We start from the raw sequence: 23121 nt of genomic DNA, 5'->3' as shown, positions 1-23121 counted from the left end.
CTCTGTCTTGCTGTCTAGTTCCCCTACCCCCTCCTCCCTATCTCTCTACTTATCTGAGTCTCTCTAACCCCCTCCCCTTTCTCAAATCAATGTCCCTCTCTCCCTCCTCTATTCTCCCCTATTCTTTCTTTATACTGTTCTTACTCTCCCCTTCTTTTTTTCTTTTCTTCCTCCTACTATTCATCTTACTACTCCTCTTCTTCCCTCCTTGATTTACCATTCATTCATTCACTCACTCATTCATTTATTCATTCACTCACTCACTCACTCATTCATTCATTCGCTCACTCACTCATTCATTCATTCACTCACTCACTCACTCATTCATTCATTCATTCACTCACTCATTCATGCATTTATCTCTCTCTATACCATTTTCTTTGGTGGGTTGGGTAAACTCTCAAAAAACACAAAGGGTAAAGGGGCTAAAAGACCAAGGAGGGATGCATTTTTCACCCTTATTAAAAATGATGTCACTCCTGGACCATTTTAAAGGTTGATTTGCCCCTTAATTTCCACCCTTTCATTTTTTAGAGTATTAGACCATCTTTCACTTTTCTTCAATTTGCAATATCTCAACCCCCCCCCCCCCCCTCCATCCTGGTTCCCCTCACATCTTGTCTATTTCCTCCCACACCCCCCTCTCTCTCTCTTCAATTTTAATTTCCCCATCTTCCAAGAGGATTCAAAGTCACTGCGTACCTAGGAGGCATTAAGGTAAAAGGCTTTTCTGGGAATTCTAACAAGAGTTTCATATCAGCACAAGATCACAGATAAGCAAATACATGTATTTACAGAAGCCTATCTACCATCATCCTACTCTCCACTCAAAGTCCCTGTCTGTGGGTTAGATGCATATGTGTGTGTCCCCCCCCCCCCCCCACGTCTCCCCTCCCCCACCCTCTCTCTCTTCTATTATGGGAATGAAGGGGGTCGGAAAAATTCAAGGTGACCTTGCATTGTCTTACAACTCGCGCTTCTTTTTCAAAATACATGGCCATTTGCTAAGTTAAAGATCTCGCAACCATGTTATCGGGTTCAAGACCCAGCAAGTCGCTGCACTCGAGGTCTTGAATCTCAAGCCCATCATGTAAGACCTGAAAAATGCCTTAAAATGGTGAAGCTAGTGGCAGCCATGTGCCAAGTTTACATGTGGTGCTAATAGGCTCTTCTTTCACAGACAGGTCCATTTGTAGGAGCAATAGATGAAAATGTGGGCTTACAATACACCAGTCCGAAATCTCTCTATGTCCACATAAGGGAAGTATTGGAACAACCCAAGTTTGGAATCAAATTGAATCTGTTTTAATACTAATAGGTGTTGTATAAACACCTTTCTGGTGTTAGACCAAAATGAAACTGGTGTTGCTTAACATTTCTCTGGCGTGGACATATATGGATTACGGGCTGGTATTAAATCAACATCGGAGTTTTTTCAGTGCATCTGGTGTTAGCCAAAAGCTAAACTGATGCTGTTATAGCACTTTTTGTTGTGTTTCCCTACATTGATAATGCACTGGTGTTAGATTGATACTGGCATTCTGCAGTGAACTTTTAAGCTACCCTTTCCATCTGTAGTCCACCTTCCTTCTACCCTTACCACTTCATCGATCTCCCATTCTGTAGCCCCCTATGTTCCACTTCCTAGTTAACATCCCAATAAACATCCTTTGACAACAACTCTTCTCAATCCCCAAACTCTCTATCCCCTTCCAAATTTCTCTTTCAATATTCGGGGCACCCCGGGAGCCTTGTTGGTCTAGCCCTCCCAGCTATAGACCTAACCTATTTAACAGAGGTCTCGCTGTTCAAAGCAAGACACAAGCGTGCACTCCAGATAATTATCCTTGTCAACATCTCGATTAACGAAGCCCTGTTTCCCAATTTGCGCAGGGGCGTGTCGTGAATTACCGCGCTCTTAACTTCTCAATCTCTATTAGTTAGCGAGTGGAAGGAAGATGAATGGGAAGGAGTGCACTTGGTTTGGTTGTAACCATTAATATTTACTTGGCCTCTGCCCTCCTTTTGCTATTCTCTCTCTCTTCTTTCTATTCTCTTCCTCTTTTCCTTTCTCCCCTCCCCCTATTTCTCTCTCCCCCCCTCTCCCACACAAACATGTACATTAAATTCCCTTTTCTTTCTCTCTTTACTCCCACTCTCAAATGCACACACATTCATTTAATCGCTCTATCTCTCTCTCTACCTTTCTACCCATCTCCCCCCCACGCTCATGGAAAAAAAATCAAAAGACTGAGAATTTTTGCTCCTAAAATGCTCAAAATATCCCTCAAAAATTCCCATTCACTGCAATACTAAAGCTTACATAATGTTAAAGAATTTATCCAGTCAGTTTGGAAAAGTAGCCCCTAAAAATATATTTTTTTTCAAAAATCATTCCCCTCCCACCTTCTCCCTCTCCACTCTAATAAAGCTACACATCCTTAAAGAAAAGAGAGAAAAAAACCTAGAGTATACTCTCTTACTCTTTTCTGCTCCAACCTAAACTGTGGATGATGGCTCAGTTTTTTCATAGTGTGTCATATGAACAAAACCTCCATGAATTAAAGGTCAAGTCCACCTCAGCAAAATGTTGATTTGAATCAATAGAGAAAAATCAGAAAAGCACAATGCTGAAAATTTCATCAGAATCGGATGTAAAATAAGAAAGTTATGACATTTTATAGTTTCGCTTATTTTCAACAAAATAAGAGAGTCAATGATGTCACCCACTCACTATTTCTTTTGTTTTTTATTGCTTGAATTATACAATATTTCAATTTGTACAAATTTGACAATTTTGTGAAATGAACAGAAACTTTAAAATGCCATAACTTTCTTATTTTACATTTGATGAAATTTTCAGTGTTATGCTTGTTGAATTTTTCTCTTTTTATTCAAATCAAGTTTTTGTTGGGGTGGACTTGTCCTTTAAAGCTTTGAAACCGAGTCTAGCTATATTCATTTCTGCAATGTTTTTATCTCCTAAACCGCCCTCTATCTCAAATCCCCATCCCTCCAATGAAATGTATATCTTTTAGCAGTGTCAAGTCTCAAGTGCCAATTGAACATGACCTTAATGTAACAATCTGGAGTAACTTTGCTGAGTTTGCGGTAGGAAATAGTCGGCTTACCAACGCTTTCATGAGAGTCTCCTCTACCAACCAAAATTTAAATGCATGAACATGAATTGCCGTTCATACCACTAAAGCCATGAACTTCAGTGGGGGCCCCGTCTTAATGCTTAAAATCTTAGTGCTTTTTATCAAATGAAACGCAAGTGCACATCTTAACTGTACTTTATACAAAAACAATATTCTATTCTTTTCCATTTCGTTGGATACATGCAGATAAATGTAAATATTGTTTGCTCTTTGTTTTTTGTATAAAATAATACATATTGTATTATTTTGACAGGGGATCTAAGCAATACAAATTGGCAGTCCCTCCCTTTCAAATTTATATTGTTTGAAAAATGTTTATTGTACTGCCTATATTGATCCATCATGATCTTGCAAATTGATAATATGATACTAATGATGAATCATTATAAATATCTATAAAAAAAACCTTCTCATTAAGCCTATGATAGATGGATTATGAAAATAGCCACATATTTAAAAGAAATTCACATTTAAAGTTAAATTAATTCTAAGTACATTACATTTCTTCGCATAACTTTCACTTTCTTTAATATTTTCCAGCTTAAAATAATAGCTGCCAGACTTAATGACGACTCCCACATGCTCGTTAATATGTTAGGCATTTTTCCAGAACTATTTCAGTACATCCTGCAATGTTATTAATGGTCAACTCTCAAACAGCACTTCAACAGACAATGTACTAGCAAACAGTGAAAAACATGTCTAAAGTTCTTTGCTATCAGATTACAAAAACAAATTTGTGTAAAGAGGAAATTCTATATTTGTTTTGCAGGACACATGTTATATTTCTCTCATAATCCTTGAAAATAGATTTCTATAAGCACATTACAATAAAAATCTCATAAAACTTTGATATTAATACTGAGAACATTCACTTGGCAGTTAATGGGAAACCTTGATGAAAAACATACTTTCGAAACATGAAATCTTCGCGGACAATTTCACTTGGTAAATTGGATGAAAGCCTTTTCACTCACAATGTGACATCTTTCATTACATGAAACCTCTCTGGCAACATTCAAGGAATTAACCCAAAGCGGAAAGAGTCACATTAGTTTCAACCAGATGATGCACTGTGATATGTTCATAATGTTTTCACTGAAGGGTTACCCAATTTTTAGACATTGGTTTTTAAAGTTTGGAGCCAAAAAAAAGCTTTGACTCCTTCAGGGGCCCGTTTCATAAAAGACTTGCAACTATTGTAACTTTGCCATAATGGCAACTACCATGGTAACAGAGCTCAGCAGCCAATCAGAATCAAGGTTACCATGGTAGTTGCCATAATGGCAAAGTTACAACAGTTGCAAGTCCTTTATGAAACGGGGCCCAGAAGTATAAACGTAATTTTAAAAATCTTTGGCAACATTCCTACATCACATGGTAATCATAACTGTTAGACCTTTGTATTTTAGATTTGGAGTCAATTTTTTTTAAACATCTCTGGCAACATCCAAGAAACTAGCCCAATGAGAAAAGAGTTGCATTAGTTTCAAGCAGACCAGTGAGCTGTGATGCATTTTGCATGCATTTCCTATAGGGCAATCACAAATTTTAGGCATTGGAATTTCTAGTTTGGAGTAAAACAAAAACACTGACACCTTTAACAGTAGATAATACAAGTATAAAAGCATATTCAAAATATCTCTGGCAACATTCAAGAAATTTACCAGAAGCCGAAGTAGTACATTAGTTTCGAGCAGATTGGTATATGCAGTATGTGTATTGAACGGATTCCCTACCAAAAGGGTACATAAGCATTGATTCAACGCTAAACAGAGAACCTTATGGTTCCCAAGACCAATGAGCTTTATCTCCTATTTCATCCCAATTTCAATTAAGTTTCTACCGAATTCAAAAAATATACAGAAAAAACAAGTCATAAGTATGGTCCACAATACTGTCCATTGGTAAAGCAACTCTCCTGTGAATAATACAACTTTCCTTAAAGTGACACATTAGAGCACAAACAACGAATATAAATATATAACTAAGAAAGTTGCCCCACAAAAATATTTAACCATGTGAGACATCACTTACTTCAGGGTGAAATATATAATAATAATAGACAGTTCTTGTATAGCGCATAACACATTATAAATAACGTCTCTATGTGCTTCCATAGGACTTGGATATTATTACCCTTTCTATACTTTCTATTAACATTTTTTTTAATATAAAAAAGATAATACTTCAACTTTAGTGCAGCAAATCAATTTCAATGTGATTGACAATCAAATTTGGTGAGCAATGTTCATGTCATTCATTAAATCAATCATGAACTTCATCATCAATCAACTCACAGGATAATTAATTACACACATGCATGCTGAAACATCTCCATGCCTACATGTACAGACAAACTTCAGATCTGGAATCAGAGCCATTCAAACCAATGGGAGGTCCGTGATTCATCCCTGATTATGCAAAGATATGTCTCATCAACGTCTTCGCTGCATGGAGAGTACGTGATTCATGTCTGATGTCATGGTACTGGTAGAAATTCTAAAGCTCATCCCTTTCTGTGCAAGTCGCATTTTCTAGTATTTTGTTTTGTTATAAATTTTAAAATGAGAGCCATCAAGTTGTCTCGAGCACTGCGTGCAGCAGCTTTGCACAGTATGAAATTATTTCATATTGTTATAAATATACAGAAATGCCCTAATGATCTTGAAGAATAACAAGTGGAGCGCCTCTGGTAGTCTCACCTACATTATGCGATTCAATATAGCAGCAGTGCAGACTTTGAAAACTAATATAAATTATTCACAAAAAACACAAAATTCACAAAATTTGTATAATGATACAATACAACAGTTCATTGGCCCTGATTGACATTTGAGCTTGATCATGTGACCTAAGACTCGTCAGTGACACTTGATTACCCCTATGTCCACAATTCATAAATTCTATCCATAAACTTTCAGTGTTATGACAGCAATTTAATAATCAACTATCATAATTACCACCATCATCAATACCGTCATCATGTTCAATACCATCATCACCATCATCATCACCATCATCAACATCATCATCACCATCATCAACATCATCATCATTATCGTCATCATCATCATCACGATTCCTCGTTCTTAATCCCTTCCCATATATATTTACCACATCATCAATAGAATCATGACTATCCTGACCATCACACTAATAAACCAGGATATACACCAATGAGATTATGAACATCCATCGATTGTGTCAAATTACTTTACATCTTCCAAAAACAGACTGGAAGATATCACCATTAATCAGACTCCATTCATCAAACATTAATACATGAAGTCCTTGGGGCTAAGCACATATATTACATGCATTTTATCATCCCTCTTCATTCGTAACAAATAAAATGAAACATGAATGTTTCCTCCCCATCCATCAAATGTAGTACATAAGTCAATACCAAAAAAAGACCCTAGTGGCAATGAGCATGTCACTAATACACTGACAGCCAGACAATTAAATCCCCTTTCACACTAGAAATTTATGCCTATGATGGAAAGGTTATTATATGGTAATGAATGGAACGCAGTGGTGTTTGCCCCTACGCACAGCTACTTTCAATGTATATAGATATAGGCCTAGATCTTTATTTTTATTTCAAAATATTTCTATTACAAGTTCTTATTCCCTTGCAGTAATACCTCAGTCACATTTGCTCTACAGCGGCCATACGGCAAGTCGAAAACAGCCGTTTTAACATTTTTGGTACCAGCTAGATATTGATGGTTTGAATAAAAATGAATAAAACGGCTGTTTTTTACTTGCCGTACGGCCGCCGTAGAGCAAATGTGAACAAGGTATAAATCATTGTCATGTAAATCAACCAAAAATATAACAATGAATGGATAACATGGAAAAGAAGAAGGGGAAACAGAAATACATCTTTGGCTATTTTGCCTGCTTCTTTTTTATTCTGAGTAACTTTTTCTGTTGAAGAGAATAACAGTTTATACAGGGGAGTTTGCATATTACTTGGGGCTATTTGAATATTTTGAAGACTTAATTGTCCTTAGCCCCTGATGTAGCTTTTTCTGCCGAAGAGAAGTTTTAGTGGAAGTGACGAACCTAGCAGTAGAAGTAATTAGTAAAGTTAAAGAGTAGCAGAAATAGTACTACTAGAAGTAGTAGTAGAAGGAGTAGAAGGAGTAGAAGTAGTAAGAAGTAATATTAGCAGCAGCAGTAATAGTGGTGGTGGCGGCGGCAGCAGCAGTAGTGTATAAAAGTAGTAGTAGTAGCATCAGTGATATAATAAGGATTAAAACAACATTAATAACTATGTCAATAGTATTAATAATTGAATTATCACTTTTACTTCCTTTCTGCAGTCTAAATGGTTCATATTATAAATTAATTGAATTATAACTTCTACTTCAATTCAGCAGTGTAAATGGTTCAAATGGTGGAGTAGATGATTAGGCGGATGTGCAGGAGACCATAACATTCTCTAGTTGTTGGGATGATGGAATGAGATGCCATATGGTCTACCGGGAGGCATCGTGATGACAGGGGGTTGTCAAGCAGTGTGGGGGGATGAGCAGGCAGGGGATCGGTAATGAGATGAGTCTGTTAGTGTCTATCTACCCCCCCCCCACCCATGATAGGGGGTTGTCAAGTACTGTGATGTTGATGGGAGGATTGGTAATCAGATGAGCCTATTGGTGTCTATCAACCCCCCCCCTGATAGGGGGTTGTCAAGCAGTGTGGGGGATGAGCAGGGGATAGGTAATGAGATGAGCTGATTAGTATCAATCTACCCCGTGCCCCCCCCCCCTCCCCCTCAGCCATGACAGGGGGTTGTCAAGTAGTGTGATGAAGATGATGGGAGGATTGGTAATTAGATGAGAATACTGGTGTCTACCCTGATGACACAGTGTAGGGGTGAGTAGAGACATTGTAGTTAATGAGATGAGTCCACATGTGCCTATCACCCCCCCCCCCCCCATGGTAACACAGGGATGTCAGATAGGGTGGGGAATGAACAGAGGATTGGTAATGAGAAAAGTCCATAGGTACCTATCCACCCCCCCCCCCCCTCCCTCCATGAGATGGGGTTGATAGGCAGATTGAGGGGAAGAGAGTAGAGGGTAGGTAATGAGAGAATTCTATAAGTGCCTATCACCCCCCCCCCCCCCTGATGACAAGGAACTGTCAAGCAGCCTGGGGTATTGGAAGAGGATAGGAAATGAAATGAGCCTATGGGTACCTTTACCCCCCCCCCCCCCCCTCCGTAGACAGCGGTTTGTAAGCAGTGTGGGGGTTAGCACAGGATAGGCAATGAGACAAGACCACACATACCCACCCAAAGCCCCGCCCCTGATCACTCTTCAATACATGCACATACATCTTTATAAACCAACATTGACATACACCTAAATATTGTCAAAAACTGGAGAGGAGAACAAGTATGGCATAATAAAAAGGGTGATTAGTGCTATTCTAAATAATTCATGGCTGTATTCAATATAAAACAATTCCTGTTACTACAGTATAATAATGAAAACTGTAAGATGTAAAGCTAGATACGACATTTTCTGGGAAAAGATTATAAATAATCAATAGCTTTTCTTTCAGAGTATATTGGATAAATTGCATTCATCTGACATACTGTATGCTATCCAAAGCCAGTCAATAGAATGCAATTAGTATAACACTTAATAACTTGCACTTTCATCATCATCATTTCATAGTTTCAAGGACATTATAGATTAAATTTTCACTTTGAGAGCTCCAGAGGTTATGATTAGAAACAAAACAAACTGAATTGTTTAATTTGATCAAGGAGTTGATATAATATATTTTGGTGGTTTTATTATTCTTTCTTTCAAAACAAAATTTGATTGTCAGCAGACAGTCTGGCAGGTACACCCCCACGAAACAAAATTTGAAACCAGATTTATCTATGAAAATCCCTTTTTGCAAGCTAGTGAGTTGGAGATAGATACTCAAGCTCAACTAAAAAGAAACTTCAAAGCTAAAATAAAAATATCGAGACATTTCCTACAAACCCGAGAAACATATTGCATCATAGAACAAGTCGCTCACAGAAATCACTTAACTAATAATTCCATCAATATGCAAAAAGGAGAAAGTATTCCTGTAAATCCAACGATAAGATTTCACGTTCGCTGCCTCTTTTTAAAAAAAAAATCTTTGAGAGTCATGAATTATTCACACGCACACCCGATTCCCCCAAAGTGCTATTTACACGCTGGATGCACACAAATCGACAAACGTGGTTTTGCTGGACCTTTTCCCCGACAAGATTTCACCAGACACAGAAAGAGGAGGACCCATCATACAACCGCAGATTGGAAAATATTGGATTATGGAAATCTATTTTGGGTGCAATTGACCATGCACCAATGACTAGTCTGATTTGAAGGGGGAAGAAGGCTTCCTTCCATCAGTGTACATGCTGCCTGACCAGGAGACTATCTGATGAGTTGGCATAAGATTTGCTAATTGTTCAATAACGGAACAAAAGGTTTTACCAATCCAAATATGAAATACATTCATGAGGGATTGTGACAGTCAAAATCGACACTGAAATTTGCAACATGGCATGCTTTGGGCTGAAGTTGCCCCAAAATCTGCAACAGACAATATTCTAGAACATTTAGAGTTGGACAATAAATATTTGAGTTAGGGTAACAGATAGCAATGTTATGAGATGGTATAGATATGTATTATGTTAAGCAGAAAATACAATATGTTCCTAATTGTAGCATCACTAGAAACTTTTGATGGAGGGGATAAGTCCTGTGTTTGAAAAAAAATCATTCGAAAATTTTGGCAATTCCAAAGATTTTAATAGTAGCAAAAACCTTGAATCAGTCCGACCTCTCTTATCCGGCCTCCCCTTATCTGGATCTCTCTTTTATCCGGAGGCACACTTGCCGAGATTTTTTTTTTTCAATTCAATCTAGTACATGAGGAAATGAGATTTCAATCTAAACTCAATCCTATACGCAAACTCACTTTAATTACATATATTTTCAAATATTGCCTACCTACAACAAAATTATTTTTCCTGAAAATATCTCACCCAAATCACAGGAAGAACTTAGGCATGATAATTTCTGGTAGTAAATCAGGGCGCAGCGCAAACATTTTATCACGTTTCTCTTTTTGCTTCCCGGGAAAAACAACACGTCTCGCTAGCTAAAGTTAGGTCTCAATACGGACAGCGCCATCTATCATGTTTGAGCCTACAGTCAGTGTAACAATGGCTGACATTGCGAAGCTGCGATACCCGCCACGATGATCTTATTGTAAAACTTAGTTTCATCGAGTCATTCTCTTTCTTTCGAGGTATGCTCGATGTATACCTCTATCATTTTAGCAGGTAAATTATCCAATAGTTTTGGCCATCAATCGATTTCATTTCTGTAAAAATACCACCTATAATTTGCTCTGACTCTGCAGTGAATATTGTCTGTACCACACGCCCTCTATATAGTGTAGCTACCGCCGGTGGCCTGGGGAGGCAGCCGGCAGCGCAGCTGCGTGTATTTGATATTGGGTCTCCCAGATCCGGATAAATCCCTTATCCGGATTGGTGCTGGTCCCAACATGTCCGGATAAGAGAGGGCGGACTGTACCTCCATTAGTTTACATCCTAAGATAATAGAGATCCCATTATTATACTCACCAAAAACAAAAGATATCTTTCTTCACTTTGCTGCTACCTTTGGTCAGTTTTGTAAGTCCATTATATCCCCTCGGGTTCTGTCAAATGTGAAATAAAATGAAATACAAGAGAATATCAATGCAGCTGTAGATTGCCATAGCTTCTGTTACAAGAGGCAGTTGCAGTTTCACAGCATTGAATTTCGAAAATATCAATATTGCACAATTCAATTACATATACATCAAGGCTCGGAATTCTTTCATTTCTTCAGAATCGTATGAAACTTCACAGGTGCTTGTTCAACAGAAGCTGCTATTCAATATTTCTTTTGGTTTCAGAGTGTTGAATTAATTCATGGGGTAGTTAGAAATGGAAAAATGCACATTTATCTACAAATTCATGTTTAGGGACATAAGATATATTTACATTAATCTAATGTCAATGACAAAATGTCATCAAACAAGAATACTGTAAGAAAACAGACCAGGGCCCCATCTTACAAAGAGTTACGACTGATCCAATCAATCTTAACTATATGGAAATCCATCGATGTCATAATTTCTTCTACAGGAAATTGCACAATGTCCTTTGAAAACAAAGAGAAGCATACCGAATTGTCAAGAAAACGATGAATGCACATCATATCTAAAAGAAATTTTTGAATAGACATTAATTTTAGATGTGGGCAATGCTGGCCTTCCATAGTTGGGTTTGATCAGATCAATCGCAACTCTTTGTAAGACGGGGCCCTGACGGTTGTTTCACGAAGCCATTCATAAGATACAACTGGGCAACAAAGAGTTGCAGTTGATCCGATCAATCGTAACTTTATGGGAATCCAACAGTGTCATAACTTTCTACAGGAAATTCGCAAAATATATTTTGTACACAAAGGAGAACACACAAATTGTCAAGAAATCAATGAAGTTATAAATATGCATCATATCTAGAATTTTTTTTGAACAAACATGCATTTTATATAATGACGTTGCTGACCATCTATAGTTGCAATTGATTGGATCAATCACAACTCTTTGGGAGCCTTTCTTGTGCTAAATGATGTATCTCTATACATGTATTCAGCCGACTTGGCACCTAAGAATATGTTCCATTTATGTGTCATGTCGTGTGTAACTTCACAAAATGTTTCATAGGGATCCCCATCATGCTCAATTTTGAAATTCAATTTAATGAAACTTCAACTGCTCACATCACAGAGAAAATCATTGCCTACATATCAACTGCATAATTATATACTACATATATAATTTCATAACTCATGAGTCCATATCTAGCATATTATGGAATAATTTTTGTGCTTCAAGAATATAAAGTGAAATCTTCCATCAAAATGCTACACAGTTATATGCATGTGGGACTACCCTTGAGTTACCAATGCACATACCAACTACCAGCACACACAGACAAACTTAACATGAGGCCTTGTCGGATCAGGTTCAATACCGCAAATTAGACCAATTACCCGACTTCAGAGCGTGACTGGATTCTCTTCGAGTCAACATTCATGATGTGATGGTGTATGTGATTGTTATATTCCTCATAAGGTATATTTGGCCTGTACAGGGTGTCCCACAAAAAAGGAAACCCATATTCACAGATAGATTTCGCAATCATTAAATGTTTTTCATAATAAATTTGATACTCATGGCAAGAGTGGAATTTCCTCTCGAATTTGAAATCAAAAGCTAAGCAAATCGTTCACGCATGTCAGATTACAAACAATAAATATAGAGGCATATCAGAAACGATTTGTGCAGAAACTCACGTGTGAATCTGAATCCACTCTCATTTCAGGGATCAGAGAGAGAATCTTAACAAAGAATACAAAAGAAATTCTAATGAACCAATTGTCAAATAAGCACAGTTGTCGTATCTCAAACCAATCTTGTCCCATTTTTCTGCACAACCTGGTTTTGACATTCAATTTCAAACTCGTCTCGCTCATCAATGCATGAAGTGTTTGTCTCATGCTAGGTATCAAAAATAAAGAGGAATAATTGAATTATATGATTATGTAATTGAAATATCATAGTTTATTTGCCTTTGAAGAAAAATGACATGGGAATCCCGGTTTCCTTTTTTTCTGGGACACACTGTATTGGCGAGGGCAATACCCTCATAAGAAAGTGGATTTAAAAAGTGCTTCATTTCATGCAAATTTTGATTCAATGTGGTTTTTATGGGGTTAGTAATGAGAGTCATGTTGTGGCCCAGATGAATGGGGAGAATTGGCATGAATCACCTCACATTTTTATGAAAAGCTTGTAAAAATATATGTATATACATATATCGATTCAATATTGGCTATTTTCAAGTGACTTTAGCTAAGAAATTAGTAAATAAACCACCCTCTTTCAACGGCAATTGAGAATATTTTTAATGGATCACTTAAAAATGAAATAGTTAAGAAAAATTACAGCTTGTGGAATGCTCTCAAATGACTTTCTTGTCTTCTGGAGAACAGTCAGTTTAAAGATTGATCAGGAAATAATATGGTGCTCAATTTACATGTAGATACACCCTGGAATTCACTTGGAACGAGTGGATATCACATTACCTTCTGCCATTAGATTGTGCATGGAAAACAATTCCTTAAAATATGTACATCCGACCCCATACATGATAGGACCTTCATGAAATTTTCTGTTTCTTATTTCTGATTCTTTTGACGGTTCGTCATGCTCTCAAATGATCATGACTTGGTCAGTTTATGAAGGGCAGTAAAACTTGAGACAAATGGGGGACATATGTACAAAAAAGGTTATTTTATGGAATTATGAGATTCTATGGAATATAAGATGGAATTATACAATTTTATGGAATTATAAGATTCCTACCAATCTTCTCTTTTTAATATTAACAGTTTTCATAATTCTTAAGCATTTCAGTAAAGATAAAAAAAGGGTAGAGTTCAGTGACACATGACAGAGATCTTTGAGATAAGAAATTCAAAATGACATCTTGGCCCAGTGGTTAAAGTGCCCACCTCTTGAACGAGAGCTTGTAGGTTCAAATTCCAGCTGCTTTCAATTCATCCCAAAGACCAATGGGACATTTAGCCTTCTTGCTATATGCTCAACATATATCTGTACCTAGCTGGTAAAGGGTAATAAGAGTTGGTAATATTATACAGGTTCAATTCCTAGATGATTCGTAATCATAACAAAGACTATTGGGATTATTCTGCCTTCTTTAGAAGTCAGTACATTAGATTGGTAAACAGTACACTGCAAAAACTCCAGTGTTAATTTAACACCAGCCTGGAATCTATATATCTCCACACCAGAGAAGTATTCAAACAACACCAGTTTGGAATCAAACCGATGCTGCTTTAATACTATTTGGTGGTGTATTTAAACACCTTTCTGGTGTTAGGCCAAAACAAAACTGGTGTTGTTTAACACTTCTCTGGTGTGGATATATGTAGATTCCGGGCTGGTGTTAAATCAACACCGGAGTTTTTGCAGTGTAAGGACAAATTGACTAAACTGTTTCATAACTGAAGTAGATACCCTGGGTAAAAATAGTACTTTATCAACTTGTATTTCGGGAGACATTCCTCTTGGATTTTCATCTTGTAAAAACAGGCCCCCGAAAAGAGCGACATACTATCAGATTCAGATCACGGGGTGCAACGAGGTTCCCCTAAAAATCATGAGTGCATAAAAAAATGGGTCAGAACGGAGCTCACGCAGGTGACGGCTATTTCCTTTCTCAAATCCAGAACAGGTTTCCGCTCGCTCGCACCAAGGAGATGATATCAAGAACACACCAAGGTTTGGTGGAACAAGTGGGTCACCAACAATTTCGAAAAGGAGAAGTAATCGAGTTAAATCAAATCGCAGAGACCGTTCACACTGATTTACTTTAAAGCTCATTTACTGAAATGTATAGAGGGTCTATTCACATTTGAAGTCACTGTACACTGACATTATCATTTCAAAAATAACTAGCTTTACAAGGGTCAGTTTGCACAAAATTCCAACTGATGACTTAAAGTGCTTAAAAAGGAACCAAGAATACCAGATTTTTAATAAAAAGTTTCCAAGTATATAATGTAAGAACTGTTAAAGGGGTCCACTTCGTATAACTTGTTATGATAACAAATTTGTAATAACAGTTAAAAGCTACTGAAATCATTCAATATGATTGGCTGATAGTAAACTTGTTATAGAAATTGTACATTTGTTATTATAAAAAGTCTCTATGAAACAGGGACCCAGGACTAGTCTGCAGACACAGACCCTCTGTTTTTTATGTTCAGTAAGTAAAATGACAATGTGGCCGATATTATCCAAAAACATAATTTTTCATTTCTTACATTTTCTGATAAAGAATTTGAATAAAAACTGGTATCATTTTTTTGTAATGATGGTGTCAGAATGCCCCTTTACTTGCCAAACAATGTTAATTATAGTGGGATGGCAACATCAATATAAAATCCTTGGTAGTTTCAGACCGCCTCAAAGTTCGTCAGTTCTAGGTATTTTCTGATCGGGAAATTTACCCCGATCAGAAAATACTAGGTATTATTGGCAATGTGAAAGCAAATTACGCGTAATCTTCCCGAAAGAAAACACCCACTAAATAGTGGGTACTTGGCAAAATTACGAGAAATTTCGCTGGGATTTTTCCAAAGTCGCAGGTATTTTGGCAATATGAAAGCAATTTACGGGAATTTTTAGCCTGGCATCGGGCGCGGGCGCCTTGGGTGGCTGCTGAGCTAGTGATTTTGAATCTTGCACCTTCCCTGCTTATCAGACCATACTGCGCATGCTCGTATCTTCAGGAACTTATCCTGTATGGTATGTTTCGGGGCAGTGTGAATGCAGGAATAATGAGTATTTTTTAGCCTAAAAAAGTTATCGTAGTTTAACAGGGATTCTCATGATCGAGGCGGTTTGAAACCACCAAGTGTGATGGGGGAAGGTAAAGAATTGCTATGGAGCAATACAGTATATTAAAGTGGGGTGGCAACATCAATATAAAACCGTCAGTGTGAAGGGGGCAGGTATGGAAGGGGCTAAAAATACATAAATACCCCTAAATCTGGGTGCTAGGACTGCCGGAATGGATTTGGTCCCGCTATGATGGGATGATAATGAATCCCTTTCTTCAGGATGTACGACTGATGACATTTTGGATTGTATATATACACGTCTGCACGGGGAGGGATTCTTCGCCTCTCGGAGGTTTAAGGTGTCTGTAAATATGACAAAAATAGTCAATATCTTCTTTCGCTTCCAATATGCCCTTGCTTATTCTTGATGTTCGTTCCAATTCCTTCTGCTCCTTCCTTATCTCCTGCATTTCTTCTCAAGCTCTTTTGTTTGTTTATTTCACTCTCCTCCTCCTATTTTATCATATTTCTATCGCTCAGATGAATTTATTATATACTGAAGCCAAGGACCATTCCCTTTCAATTTGTGATATATATAGATGCTTGATTTTTGTCTTGTTTTATGGTAAACAAAACCCCAAGTAAAAAGTATTTTACCTAGGATTGGACTACCCTGGTAAAAATAAATAAATTAATAAATACACTTAAAAGATTTTAATATTAATCTGTAAGGTTTTATTCTAAATACATTAATTGGCTAGTATCAAAGATGATATGGATATAACCATGAAGGAAAATTGAAAATGATTAATCAAATAAATCTGCCTATAGATTATTCAATAAAACATTTATATCTTACTTTGTTATATTATGTTACATCATGTTATATTATATCATATTATGTTATATTATGCCCATTCCCCATATTCTCTCTCTTTCATTCACTTCTCCCTTCCTCTTTCTCTTCCTCTTTCTCTATCTCTCTCTCTAACACAAACATTTACTATGTCCCTAATTACAACAAATAATTCTTTAATTTAAATTTCAACAAATCTGCTATCTATCCCCTCTGTCAATGATCTCTATCCTATCACTCAGTCTTCCTTTTATCTTTCTTGTCATACCTCTTTCACCTTATTTTCTATCCCCCTTTCCCATCTCTCTGACCCACACTCCTCATCCTTCCATCCAACCCTCACTATTCCTTCTCTTACCATCCCTCCATCAAACTCTCCCCATCCCTCCATCCAACTCCATCCCTCTCTCACCTGCCTCCCAAACCCCTCAACACGGATCACCTCCGACATTTAAACAGCCCAAGTTTAGAGCAACATCACCCGATCCAGCTCCCATCCCCAGACATCAAACTTCCACCAAACAATGGCCCCATTTTGGAATCCGAGATAGATCCCTTCCTCCGAAAAACCTACACAGACAAGAGGGAAGATTTCCCCTGGGCGACACCTAGATCGAATAGGCAATTAAGCAAGGTGAGGATGAACAAGACTGGAGATAGTTTCGTAACGAGACCCTCAGATTTTCCTGGTAAATCGAAAGCTATTCCAGCCCAATCCAATCCAATCTGCAGGCTACTTGTAAATTTACAATCACCTCTCAATATTGAGCCATTAGGTAATATGCTTTCTATCCGCTATAAAGTGCATGATGATCGTACATTGAATTCTTGTTCAGAAATAGAATGGTGAAGACTGTGAATGGAGGAATGATTTTAACACCTAAGGCAAAATGTAAAAAGACAGTTGACTTACAAAGTATATTTTTACAGTCCTACGACCATCAAATATTCATGAATGCCTTTTAATATCAGGATAAACTTTTCTCTCATAGCACATCAGAAGGCATCAGCTATTTTGTGCTTCAAGGGAAGAAAAAAAGGTTAAAGTAAAAACAAGACTGAAGCCAAAACTAGATTCCAAATTCATGAAAATTGATAAAGACACAAATTTACATATAATAGGCTACGTCGGGGAAAGTTATTGTAATTATATAGTGAAAAATCTTTTATGGTATTAAAGGCAGACGTTTCCTTCATTAAAATACAATCATGATGTAAAACCACCACAGCACTTGATTCCTTTGGCAAGGCGTTAATCTACATTTGCCACTCTCCACCCAGGTGTAGTAAACGGGTACCCAGTAAAAAGAAATTCCTTGGATGCTTGAGCAACTGATCAGGGTACACATAAAAAACTGTGGTGTTAACCGGTGTACATAGAGGACCACACCAGTTATTTTACACCAGGGTCAATCCATCTGGATTGACCCAGTGGCTGCACCCGACCGTCTCAGAATTCGTTGTAATTTGGTACACATAAAATCCACCATGGCCCACGCACAAAACAAAACAAAAATTGTCCAATTGGTCCGTCGGTTCTCGCGCTATGGCCCTTGTTTTGACAAAAATGGGCGTGACCTTCAACTTTCAATGGCGATAGCCCATTGCGTCGTAACATGTTGACCATTTTTCACAAACTGGTACCATTTAATAGGAAATTCAGAGAGGAATCCAAAACATGCATTAAATAATGTATTGGAGCAATTTATAAGGTAATGACCTTTGATCTTTACTTTGACCCCAGGACAAAAAATTTTTTAACTTGATTTTCGTGTATGTTAATTATTTGTATGATATTGACAAATTAGGCATTTTGATGTTCAGCAATATATATCATATATATATGTATATTCTTGTTAGTAAAGTGTTTACTTTTATCATCAAATCGTTGAGTATATGCCTAATTAAGGCTCCGTAAATGATATATATTGCTGAACATCAAAATGCCTAAACAGATACCTATTCATGAGCATAAATGTTTAATGTTTCATTTTAACCTTACTGGACAATATGCTTCCCGCATTGGGTAAAATATTGCCCAAAGTTGGTGGGACACACAATTACCCTTGTGGTGGTAAAAATTTTACAAAAAAAAAATTGTTTACAGTGTATGTAATGATACAATAAAACTAACTAAAAGTATTAAAAAATCAGAAGATAAAAATTCACCCCCCCCCCTCCATCTCTCTCTAATTCACTATATAAAATGTCTATGCATGTATCTTTGTTGTTGGGGTAGAAAAAATGTATCTCATTCAAAATTTAATTTATAAGTTTGGTTCATTTTAACACCTTCACCCACTCAATATCAAGCTATGTCCATTAGCTAATGAACTCAAGAGTAGTTTAATCCATTTAGTTTTTAGAGCATGTAAGAGAGGGAGAAAGAAAGAGAAAAGCAGAGAGAGAAAAAATGAGAGAGAGCGCGGCAAAATACAATTCCAAGCATCTTGTAAAATGGAATTCTAAATAAAGAATATGTCACTTTCCATGCCAATATGTAATTACTTGCTCTTTATAATGTGGGTTAATGAAAATAATTTCTATGGAATTACATTATCATTATTATCATAATCATCATCCTCATTATATAAATATCATCAAGATCATCATTGTGATCAATATCATATAATCCTCACTGTCAAACTACCATCATTATTTTAACATTATCATCATAATTACTTTCAATACTAATAAACTCTTTCTGAAATTACTAAACTATCATTACTTTATGTCTCTTATATCATGGAAGAGAAACATGGGCTTTGAAATAGAAATCGCATCAGCTATTCCTCCACCCACAAATAATGATAATCTACTACTTGCACATTATAAGGACACCACCCAGAAGGATGCCTGTTACATCATGGGAGCGACAAGCGCAAGACGATGCCAGGGTCATCTCATTGAGCACACACTACTGATGACTGGGGGAACGTTTATAGTCTGCGACTTATGTAAACAATTTGTTATAAGCTACTGAAATCCCTGCATCTGATTGGCTCAGAGGGAATTTCTCAGTGAAAAATCACTGGAAAGATGCTTTGTGAAACACTCCCCAGATTGCTTACATGTAGAAGTGTAGCAGACGGAAATCTTTATCAAACACTTTTATGTTCGTTGCAATGCAATACTAAATATTCCACCTACTCAAAAACCAAAGCAACAAAGCCTTGCCGTTCTGAGGCAACAATTAGCATAGTCAGTGTCATGAATGGAAGGGATGCTTATTCTACTTTGCTGAGAAAAAATATTATATGGGGGCTCAGGGGGATTTCACCCCCCCCCCCCCCCGAAATGCTCAAAAGAGCTCTGGAAATTAAGAAACAAGACCTGAGCCCCATCTTCCAAGGAGTAACGATTGATCAAATCAATCATAACTCTATGGAAATCCATCAGTGCCATATTTTTTTCCAAAGGAAATTTGCAAAATGTCCTCTGTAAACAAAGGAGAACACTCCAAATTGTCAAGAAATCAATGAATTTATGGATATGCATTCATATCTAGAACTTTTTTTGAACAAGCATGCATTTCGTATGTTGACTTTGCTGGCTTTCCATAGTCGCGATTGATTGGATCAATTCAAACTCTTAGTAAGATCGGTCCCAGGGCCCCGTCTTAAAATAGCTACGATGGATCTGATCTTCCTAACGTATATGGAAATCCATCGGTGTCATATTCTTTTTCCTCAAGAAAATTTGCACAATGTCCTTGGTAAACAAAGTTATAAGAACATTTTCAAGAAAACTATACAATTATGAATGGACGTCATGTCTAGAAAATATGTTGAACAAACATGCTTAATCTCAATATTTGTATAAACAGCAAGATTCACATTCATTTCAAAATAGCTATTCATAAGTTGTTCAGAGTATCTTATACAAATCCCACTCCATGACCTTATCAACACAAATGACGTCATCTATCTATGTGTGATGCTACAGCGGAGATGCACAAAGCTGGCTTTTAATAGTAATGATACACATATAATCTCTTTGGAGTACAAACAACTAAATTCTCAATTTCATTGAAACAAAATTTCATAGTATTGATCTTTTTGAAGTATAAAACAGACAACATGAGATATCCCTTGGATTGTCTTCCTTCAGTTGAGAACTATCAATCGTTGATGTAAGGGAGTCACAACATTATGATGTAATCATATCCAAATAACCAATGATGCCAAATACCTCTAAAATAAAAGAATAATTTATTTCACTGACAGAAATTTAAAGTAAAATCTACACAGATGTGAGGATTATAAAGTGGGGTTCCATTTTTCTTACATTCACGTCTGCACTTGCGGTAATGTCTCTTGTCTCTAAAATAATCAAGAAGAATATTGTGGTTTTGTTTCATTTGATGAATAAGGAAGCATTAGAAGCTTGCTTTTATATGAACAAACAAGACATGCAAGGACTAATGCTGTAGGTACTATCTGGAAGAAACTTGATATGTCAAAAAGGAATGCCCTAAGAAACTGGGAATTCAAATTATGTTAATTAAACTTTTGGTTTGTCATGGTCTGTAGAAAAATGACCTTTTGTTACGTTTTTAGCATATAGAAGTTTACAAGAGTTCAAGATGACTGTCATCATATTAGGTTGTAATATGTATTCCTATATCTTTAAATGGATATAAGCTGCTTTTCTGTATGCATAACACCAATGTCATGTTGTTTTTGTTGATGATTATCATTATTATCATAATTATCACTGTTAAAATCATTGATATTTTTTTGTTAGTTTCTTATTATGTTGAGTCAATAAAAACATGAAAAAAAAAGAATCTCAACGTGAGGATTAGTGACTTAACAAAAAGGCACTATCTGATACTGATTTTCTGAGCCTATATTCTTCTGTACAGCCAAAGGCTCAACAAAGAAAAGATGCATGCAATTGCAATGATAATAAAATATCAGTATTCAGTTTACAGGTATAGAAATATATATTGATTTAACTTGACATGTATGTTAATTTATATTTAAATTACTTTCAAATGTTTTTTTTTTTTCCAATATTGAATTTTGTTCATGCTTTTTTTTATTTGAATTGAATCAATCTATCTTGTACTTATTTGAATCATTTTGAAGAATGAAAATAAATTTGAATTGAATTTGAATAGAAAGGGTCAATTTTGATGGGGGTGATTCCTTTAGTCACCAAGCAAAAGTAGTAATACCTACTTCAATATAAAACATTTTCACTTTTCAAGACTTGGTATTTAACAGGTATTCGTGCATGGCATACACCATATCCAAACCATCACCTTTAGGATAGTAAGAAGCTATATAGAACACTTACAGAATATGAATAAATCCTTGATCAAATATATCAGCAGTATGAGAGAATACGGCTTGGCTCCAGTAACGTGACAGCCGTGCCGTTCCGATGGGTAACCGATTTATTCCGCAAGTGGGGGGAATCTATCATGGAGATATCCTTTTCCAGAGTTTGAAGAAGTTAGTGCAAACGTGTGACGATGCGTGTAATGGTATCTCCGCAGCAATCTGCATCGGATCTGTCGGCCATGGCACGGTAACGAAAGATGAGCTTTAAAGGAATATGACTCAGTGCTTCCCCTTCACCTTGTCAACAGACGGGGTATGGCCAGACTGGACTAAATGACGAAGAGAGATACTTGATATTGATAATTTCCAGCCAGTGGTCGTCGCATGAATCACAGCAATGTTTCCTCGATGCCGGCACCGAAGATGTATGCTCCAAGGGGGTGGAATGAAGGGCACGATGGCTCACGCCGACACTAGCGACGGCTGGGGAGTGACCGTCCGCGCTCCGTGCACATGGTCGAAAGGTGAAAACGGGGAGCTAGACACTGCACGAGTGTGTAATTGTGTGTAGTTATGTGTGGAGGCGAGAGGGAGGTGTATGGCCAAGATGTTGATCGTATGGCGGTCGGTGAGTGAATGAGCATCGAGGATGAGGTGATTCGTGTAGCACATGGATGAGTGGGTAGTCTCATCATTATGCTGGAGTAGCAGTCATTGTCAGATGCAAACACAATATGTATAGACAAAGATCGAGCTTTAGAAAAGGGAAAATCATTATTTTTATACAATTAATGAATGTTTAGCAAGGCTTCATGTGAAATAACTGGTATTGAAATATCACAGTCACTGATTTAAGCATGAAATACACAAGATATAAGATTTTATTTCTTTAATCGATGCAGACATTTACTTGAGATCGATAAAGGTAATGATTACGAAAAGAAAAGGAAGTTTTTCCACACATGTATATCTGAAAATGTGTTTCAAATATTGAATGGAATAATTGAACAAAAAATAATAATAATTTTGAATTTTGTACAAAGCTTATGAAATGTTACTTTAAAAAATTGTGGAATAATGAAAATGAATGAAAATTGAAGATATTATCAAAGAAATATAACATCAAGACAATGGAATGCCATCTATTCCATATACTACTGAAATTCAGGAGCTGCGGAAAAGGGTGGGGGAGGTTTGGCAACTTGATTGAGGGGGGTGGCATGGCCAGACCCCCCCCCCAACTTTTAAAACCATTTTGAAGCCCAGATAGAATATAATATGAAGGAATATTACAACTGTGATATCATGTTTCA

The 23121-nt window shown here is 36.8% G+C and overlaps 1 protein-coding gene across 1 annotated transcript in view; it reads right to left on the bottom strand.

The window, feature by feature from the left end:
• The window catches only part of LOC121427695 (rho guanine nucleotide exchange factor 10-like), a 145385-nt gene extending 122626 nt beyond the window's left edge, over positions 1-22759 (bottom strand). Inside the window, exons 1-2 of the mRNA XM_041624218.1 lie at positions 21822-22759; positions 10822-10898 (exon numbers count right to left, since the gene is read on the bottom strand). The gene's annotated coding sequence lies outside the window, so the exon portion shown is untranslated. The remainder of the gene's footprint in view (positions 1-10821; positions 10899-21821) is intronic.
• Positions 22760-23121: the final 362 nt, after the last annotated feature.

Source organism: Lytechinus variegatus, chromosome 14, assembly GCF_018143015.1.
Source record: "Lytechinus variegatus isolate NC3 chromosome 14, Lvar_3.0, whole genome shotgun sequence".
Lineage (NCBI taxonomy): Eukaryota > Metazoa > Echinodermata > Echinoidea > Temnopleuroida > Toxopneustidae > Lytechinus > Lytechinus variegatus.
This window is presented reverse-complemented; position numbering and strand designations above follow the sequence as displayed.